Raw genomic sequence first — 7,238 nt, 5'->3', positions numbered from 1 at the left:
CCTAACAAATTTATTTTAAAATTCTAGGAGGAAACTGAGTTTTGTTTGAACTGACTGAAGAGGGTGGTTTAGTTGCTGAGTCATGTCCGACTCTTGCAGCCCCATGGCGTGTAGCCTGCCAGGCTCCTCTGTCCATGGGATTCTCCAGGCAAGAATACTGGAGTGGGTGGCCATTTCCTTCTCCAGGGGATCTTCCTGACCCAGGAAATGAACCTGAGTCTCCCGCATTTCAGGCAGATTCTTTACCGGCTGAGCTACAAGGGACTAAAGGGAAAGAAGGTTAAAAGCACAGTAGAAAATAGTGGCCAATGAGGCAAAGTAAATTTTCTCTAAAAAATAAGTAACAGATCATAAATCAAGATCCTGTAATCTTGAACGGAAAACATTTTGTAGATACAATCCCAACTGTCTCTGTAAATATATTGCTGTAAAATGAGTCAGAAAGTAGGACATTATAAAATGGTTTATTGATTTCTGTACAAATCTGACCAAGAATTAACACCAAATAAATCATAGCTTTGGCTATCAATGTCATAAGAACAAATACGCAACAATCAGAGGCTTATTATTCAAGTGCTGTTCACAGAAACCCTACTCTAGTTACATGATTTACACTCTTTGCCATCTACACACTCAGTTACACAAACATATGCATGAAGACTTGGGGCAAACAATTATCATGAACAAATATTTGCAAAGAATTATGACAGTCCTATTATAAATATTGAGGAAAAGATTGCAATGTTTAACCAAATCTGAAATAGGGCCCACGTAGGATAGGATAAAGAAAAATAATTGAAATAATAAAAATAAAATTATAGAAATAATAAAATAATAGATTCAGTTCCCTGCCCCTCATCTGAAATTTCCTTAAACTATGGGAAAGATTAATAAGTTGTGCCTTTCTCTTTGTATCTTACTTTTAGGTAGAAATACACATGAGTCTGCTTAAGTAAGATTAGATTGTATTTAAACTTGTCCTTTCAACAATTTACAAAGTGGAGATCCAAGCACTAAACTGAGCCAGGCATTCTGAATACCAGAATAGTAAGGAATTGTGCCTGGAAAAAGAAATGGAGGCAGGAAATAGTACAGACAATAAGCACAGAGTACTCATTATTTTATCACCATCCAACCAGCTTCCTTGCAGTTGATTAAGATAGGAATTAATCAGTAACTTGCCCAATATAAGGTTAACATTAGAAGTAAAATATCTGCGGCAAGTTCAAGTTTCTCCTGTTTACAAGTACTCCAATCTCCCATAAGGTTAGGCAAGGGACTACTTACTGCAGGGATATTTCTAGAGTCAGAGTGCTAGGATAAAACTCAGCTCTGTCTTTTGCTGTGCAGGTCACTTTGAGTAAGTTAACTAACTGCTCTAAGTCTTTGTTTTTTGTTTCCTAACCCATAAAATATGAGTACTGTATTAAATTTATCCTTTTTTAAAAAAAATTGAAGTGAAATCAATTATATAAATTCCATCAAGTGAATGGTATTGCTATCACAAAATCAATGAATCTTCAGACTTTGAGAGTTGATTGGATATGTGGAGATAAGAAAAATCAATTGCATCTTCTATTCTTTTTGACTGGATAACTTGATTGGATAACTGTCAATAGATGAACCTTTCATAAAGTTAAAAATACAGAGAAGATGAGTATCGTGTGGATATGGATTAGGAAAGAGTGGAGAAGAGAAAGACGATTCTAGTTTTAGGCATGTTGTGTTTTAAAATGCTTGTTTATGAGAGATGCCTCTTACTGCTCATTCCATTCTTATTCCTTGCTAAGGAAAACTTCATTCAACATAGACCACTTGACCTGATGCCTTGTCTATTCCTTACTGAAGACTCATAGACCTAGCTGAAAAGTGAACTTAGAAAGTTAGACCTCTCTTTCAAAAATTAGGAATGAAGTCATTAGGTTAAGGAAACTGTGGTGAAAGACTATGTAGCTTTAGTTGCTAAGATGACCATCTGAAGCCATACAGTAAGAGAAGACGATGGAGTAGATAATGAGAGAGAATAGATGATAGTGATGATAGATAGATAGGTAGAGAGACACATAGATAGGCAGACATATGGACAGTAGATATAGGTAAATAAAGAGAAAGGCAGACAGACAGACTGCTGTTTAGTTGCTAAGTCACATCTGACTCTTTGAGCCCACTAAGCTCTTCTGTCCATGGGATTTCCCAGGCAAGAATATGGGAGTGGGTTGCCACTTCTCTAGGGGATCTTCACCTGGGATCAAACCCATCTCTCCTGCGTTGGCAGGTTGGCCCACTGAGACAACAGAAAAGCCCAAACAGACCAGCTTCCATTTATTAATTGCTGACTTCTATATTTCCAGATTCTTAGTGAGGCCTGCTGCTGCTACTGCTAAGTCGCTTCAGCCGTGTCTGACTCTGTGAGACCCCATAGACGGCAGCCCACCAGGCTCCTCCTTCCCTGGGATTCTCCAGGCAAGAATACTGGAGTGGATTGCCATTTCCTTCTCCAATGCATGAAAGTGAAAGTGAAGTCCCTCAGTCGTGTCCGACTCCTAGGGACCCCGTGGACTGCAGCCTACCAGGCTCCTCCGTCCATGGGGTTTTCCAGGCAAGAGTATTGGAGTGGGTTGCCATTGCCTTCTCCCACAATAAACCATAATTGTGTAAAATAACCTAATTTGTATACTTTTCCTAAGTAAAGTCTACATTACCCTCTCCTTATCTCACTGTTTTCCTCCTAAGCAACCTGACCCCTACCCCAAATGCAGGTGTCAGATTCCTAAAAAGCCTGGAGGAAAGCTATGAAAAAATCAGGAGGCATGCAGGTTTGTGGAAGAAACCAGCCGACCGGTTTAGAGAAATACTTTCACTGCCAGTTTTATGGTCCAAAATGCAGAGTGAGAAGCGATTACATCTCAGGAAAATTCCCAGTGCGGCGAGGAGTTGGCTGAGATGCAATACCCATAAAGTCCTCTCTGGCTGGGAAAAGAGAAGGGTAGGAACCTTCAGCCTGGACAGAATCGTCATTCTGTCCGTCCCCAGCAGAGGAAATCAGGTGCTTTCACCTTCTGTGCTGCCCCCTGGTGGCGGCAAGAGCAGGCCTGGCATCGGCACATGCTCTCCCAGACGTTAGTTTTGTACTCTTATTTATGCTGCTAAGTCGCTTCAGTCGTGTCCGACTCTGTGCGACCCCATAGATGGCAGCCCACGAGGCTCCGCCATCCCTGGGATTCTCCAGGCAAGAACACTGGAGTGGGTTGCCATTTCCTTCTCCAATGCATGAAAGTGAAAAGTGAAAGTGAAGTCGCTCAGTCGTGTCAGACTGGTAGCGACCCCATGGACTGCAGCCCACCAGGCTCCTCCATCCATGGGATTTTCCAGGCAAGAGTACTGGAGTGGGGTGCCATTGCCTTCTCCGTCTTATTTATGAGTACTCTTTAAAATAAGTCTTCCTTGCAACCAAATATGCATTTACTAGAATACTGTGGGTGAAATAATCTACCTAGTTAGTATTTTCAGTAATCCCCAAAGACCTTTAAAACTGTCAGTAAACTACACATAGTAAGTTAAACAAAGAAAATCACAACCTATTTTTAGAAGCTCAGAGTGAAGATATTGTGGAATAGTTCATATCACAATCATGTACTTTGAACTCCATGATATATGCTCCTCATTTCTGGAGGAGCATGATTGACAATCATGACAATCATGGTCTGACATGGAAGACCATGATTATTTCATGGATTATGAAATTATATATCACTTAATCTAATCCTCCTCCCAGAAACCAAGAAAATGCATCACTAAGCAGACATTTTTGCTTCTCTGCTGCAAGGCCTTCTAACATAGTGTCATATGAAGTTTCATAAAGAAAATATATCAAGGGATATAAAATACAATATATTAAGAAACCAACATAATACTTTTATATTTTTCAAAGTTCCATATTTAGAATTCCACATGCCAATTATTCTTTTAGGAAAGGTATAAAACATGAAGCTTCCTATTAAGAGTCTTGGGAATTCCCTGACCATCTAACTGGTTAGGACTCAGCACTTCCAATGCAGGGGACATGAGTTTAATCCCTGGGCAGGGAACTAAGATCTCACATGCCACAGAGCATCAAAAAAGAAAAAAAAAAAAAAAAACAGTTTAGTTACATCCTCAGTCCCATACCTCTATGGTTCTTGGTGGTGACCGATAGTTTCAAATACATTATTAAGTAATTTTTTAAGGCAGGCACTTTATCTTATTATCTATCTCTACAGCAGGACAACTGGCATAGTACTTAGCCATGATAGGGATAACAACATCATTAATTTATTTATTACCAAAATATATGGAAGGTGGCACTTTCTGTGTATATAAGGCTATGGATACTATGCTATAATCTATTATATAAAAGTTAATTTGCTTTTTAAAAATCACATTTGCAATTCAAAATACAAATAACCTATAATATATTGTATATCATCAGCTCACTGATTTCAGTGCTATTTTTAAGAAAATAGATGTTCTGCCAGTAACAATAAAATGTTGCCTATTCAAAATTATAGTCCTTAATGGGTCTTTATTATGCATTATCAAGAGTTGCAAGTTTTAGCCAGTAAACATTATATCTGAGATTTTTAAATCTCAGAGGAAAATATAAATCCAAAAAAGAAACACTATAATTAAATCCACATAGTATAATTACCTCTAATCCAGAATTTGAAAAGTTCTATGCCCATGGGGCTTATCTCTCAAGGTTTGACCTCTGGTACATGGGAAATATGCAACAGCTTCTGTGTATGGACTTGTAGATACGGTTTTAGAGAAATATTAGTTATTTTGAAATATCTTGTTGATTTATTATCGGTATGCGAATTCCTCTGTTAGTTATGCAACTAAATGTGACCTAATGTCATTTTTGTAAGGAAAAAGGCCATTGAGAGTTGAAGGGGGAACGTGATTCATGTTGGGTTTTTTCCAATTAATTTTTATTGCAGTTTGGTTGCTTTACAGTGTTGTGTTAGTTTCTGCTGTACAGCAAAGTGAATGATCTCCACATATGCATATATTTCCTCTTTTTTGGATTTCCTTCACATTTAGTTTACCACAGAGCATTGAGTAGAGTTCCCTATGTTACACAGTATGTTCCCGTTAGTTATCTATTTTATACATAGTATCAATAATATATGAGAAGGAAATGGCAATCCACTCTAGTTCTTGCCTGGAGAATCCCAGGGACAGAAGAGCCTGGCGGGCTGCCAAGAGTCAGACATGACTAAGCATGCACACACATCAATAATATATATATACACATATATGTGTATATATATATGTCAATCCCAATCTAGGAATTCATCCCACCCTACTCCTCCTTTCTCTGTGACTGACCCATCTTGGGGGTAGGAAGAGTCATTCATTGGGATTAGAAAATTCCAAGTATTTATCTCCTTTACTTGGGCTTCCCTGGTGGCTCAGACGGTAAAGAATCTGCCTGCAATGCAGGAGACTTGGGTTTGATCCCTGGGTTGGGAAGATCCCTGGAGGAGGGCATAGCAACCCACTCTAGTATTCTTGCATGGAGAATCTCCATGAACAGAGGAGCCTGGCAGGCTATATAGTCCATGGGTTCTCGAAGAGTCAGACACGACTGAGCACCTAAGCACAACACAGCACGTCTCCTTTATTTATCAAAGAATGTCTGCAGAAGAAGACATAGAAAGGTAGAATTGCTATAGTCCAGGAATAATTTTGGAATTAAGCATGGACTTAATTTCTTCCTTCAAGACAAAGAGTGTCAATTCCTCAACACAGAACGCTCATATCTCTTGGCCCTGATAAGGCCCCCATCATTCTGAGTCCCTGAGATTGGGCCAGGTTAAATCCCTGGATAAATAGGGGCAGAAAGGATTTTTAAACAACATTTCCTTCTCTCCTAAATGGCCACTTTTATAAGAACAACAATGTAACCTTCTTTTTCTAGTTAATTTTAGTCAGTCTTACAAGGAAGTTGGAAATTCCCTGGTGGTTCAGTAGTAAAGAATCCACCTGCCAAGAGACTCAGGGTTGATCTCTGGGTGGGAAAGATCTTCTGGAGAAAGAAATGGCAACCCACTCCAGTATTCTTGCCTGGGAAATCCTGTGGAGAGAGAGCCTGGAGGGCTGCAGTCCATGGGGTCACAAAAGAGTGGGACATGACTTAGCAACAAAACAACAACATGAAAGTAGTAAAGAATTTATTGGCAAAGTTAAGACAACTCATTTTATATTTTATTTATTTCTCTTTCTGAGAAAGAGAAATTTGTTTGAAAGTTGTTTCAAACTTTCAGAGTTTGAAACAAGATACATTAAACCAGCAGAAATTTAAGAACACAACCATATAATGATAGTCAGTACAATAAACATTATCAAGAGACATTTTATTTGCTATTTTGATTGCACCTAACAGCAATATGTAACTTTAAACTAAACTAAGACAGGTGCAAATCTAGATGTACATAATTTTCCCTCTGAGGATTATGAAGCAATTATTTATGTGATGACAAGAATACCAGGCTTAGATTTCATGATTCAAACAAGCTACACATTTTCAAGTCATTTATCACTTAGCTCCTTAAAGACAACAACAAAGCATTTGAAACAGAATCATTATCAGTTCAAACTTAATGATCCTAATCATGAATCATGTTATCTCATGAAACAGATATTTTATTATTGTACATTTAACTGATAAGTGCCCGAAGGAAACTAGGAATAAAATAAATGAACACTCAACATTTATTTCTTATAGCTTTCTCTCCCTTCAGATTTTAGAAAATCAGTTTAAGTCTTTCCACATTAAGAAATTTTAAAATGAACTGACTGTAGTTAGGAGTGAGAGGAAGGCTGGCTTCTTATTTAATGAGATAAATGAGCTGATTTCCGTCTCAGATGTGAAGGAATGAAGAACGATTGGGAGTGCTGAACTGGGATGCTATACAGAAGAGAAACAGGCAGAGTTCAGATTCTTGAATCCTTGACACCTTTTGATGTCCACAGCCATGATCACACATAACCACTTGCCCATCTACTGCATCCAAACAGGAGAGATTAGTTATCCATTGCTTAAGGTGGATACCTACAAGAAAGGGAGGATTTCTAGACTTATTTGGAACATAACCATGCAGTGCTTTGCATGTGTTCATACTCAACTTATTCAGTTGTATCTGACTCTTTGTGACCCTATGGACAGTAGCCCATCAGGCTCCTCTGTCCATGGG

Source organism: Bos indicus, chromosome 1 (genome assembly GCF_029378745.1).
Source record: "Bos indicus isolate NIAB-ARS_2022 breed Sahiwal x Tharparkar chromosome 1, NIAB-ARS_B.indTharparkar_mat_pri_1.0, whole genome shotgun sequence".
Classification (NCBI taxonomy): Eukaryota; Metazoa; Chordata; class Mammalia; order Artiodactyla; family Bovidae; genus Bos; species Bos indicus.
Note: the sequence above shows the minus strand (reverse complement) of the source record.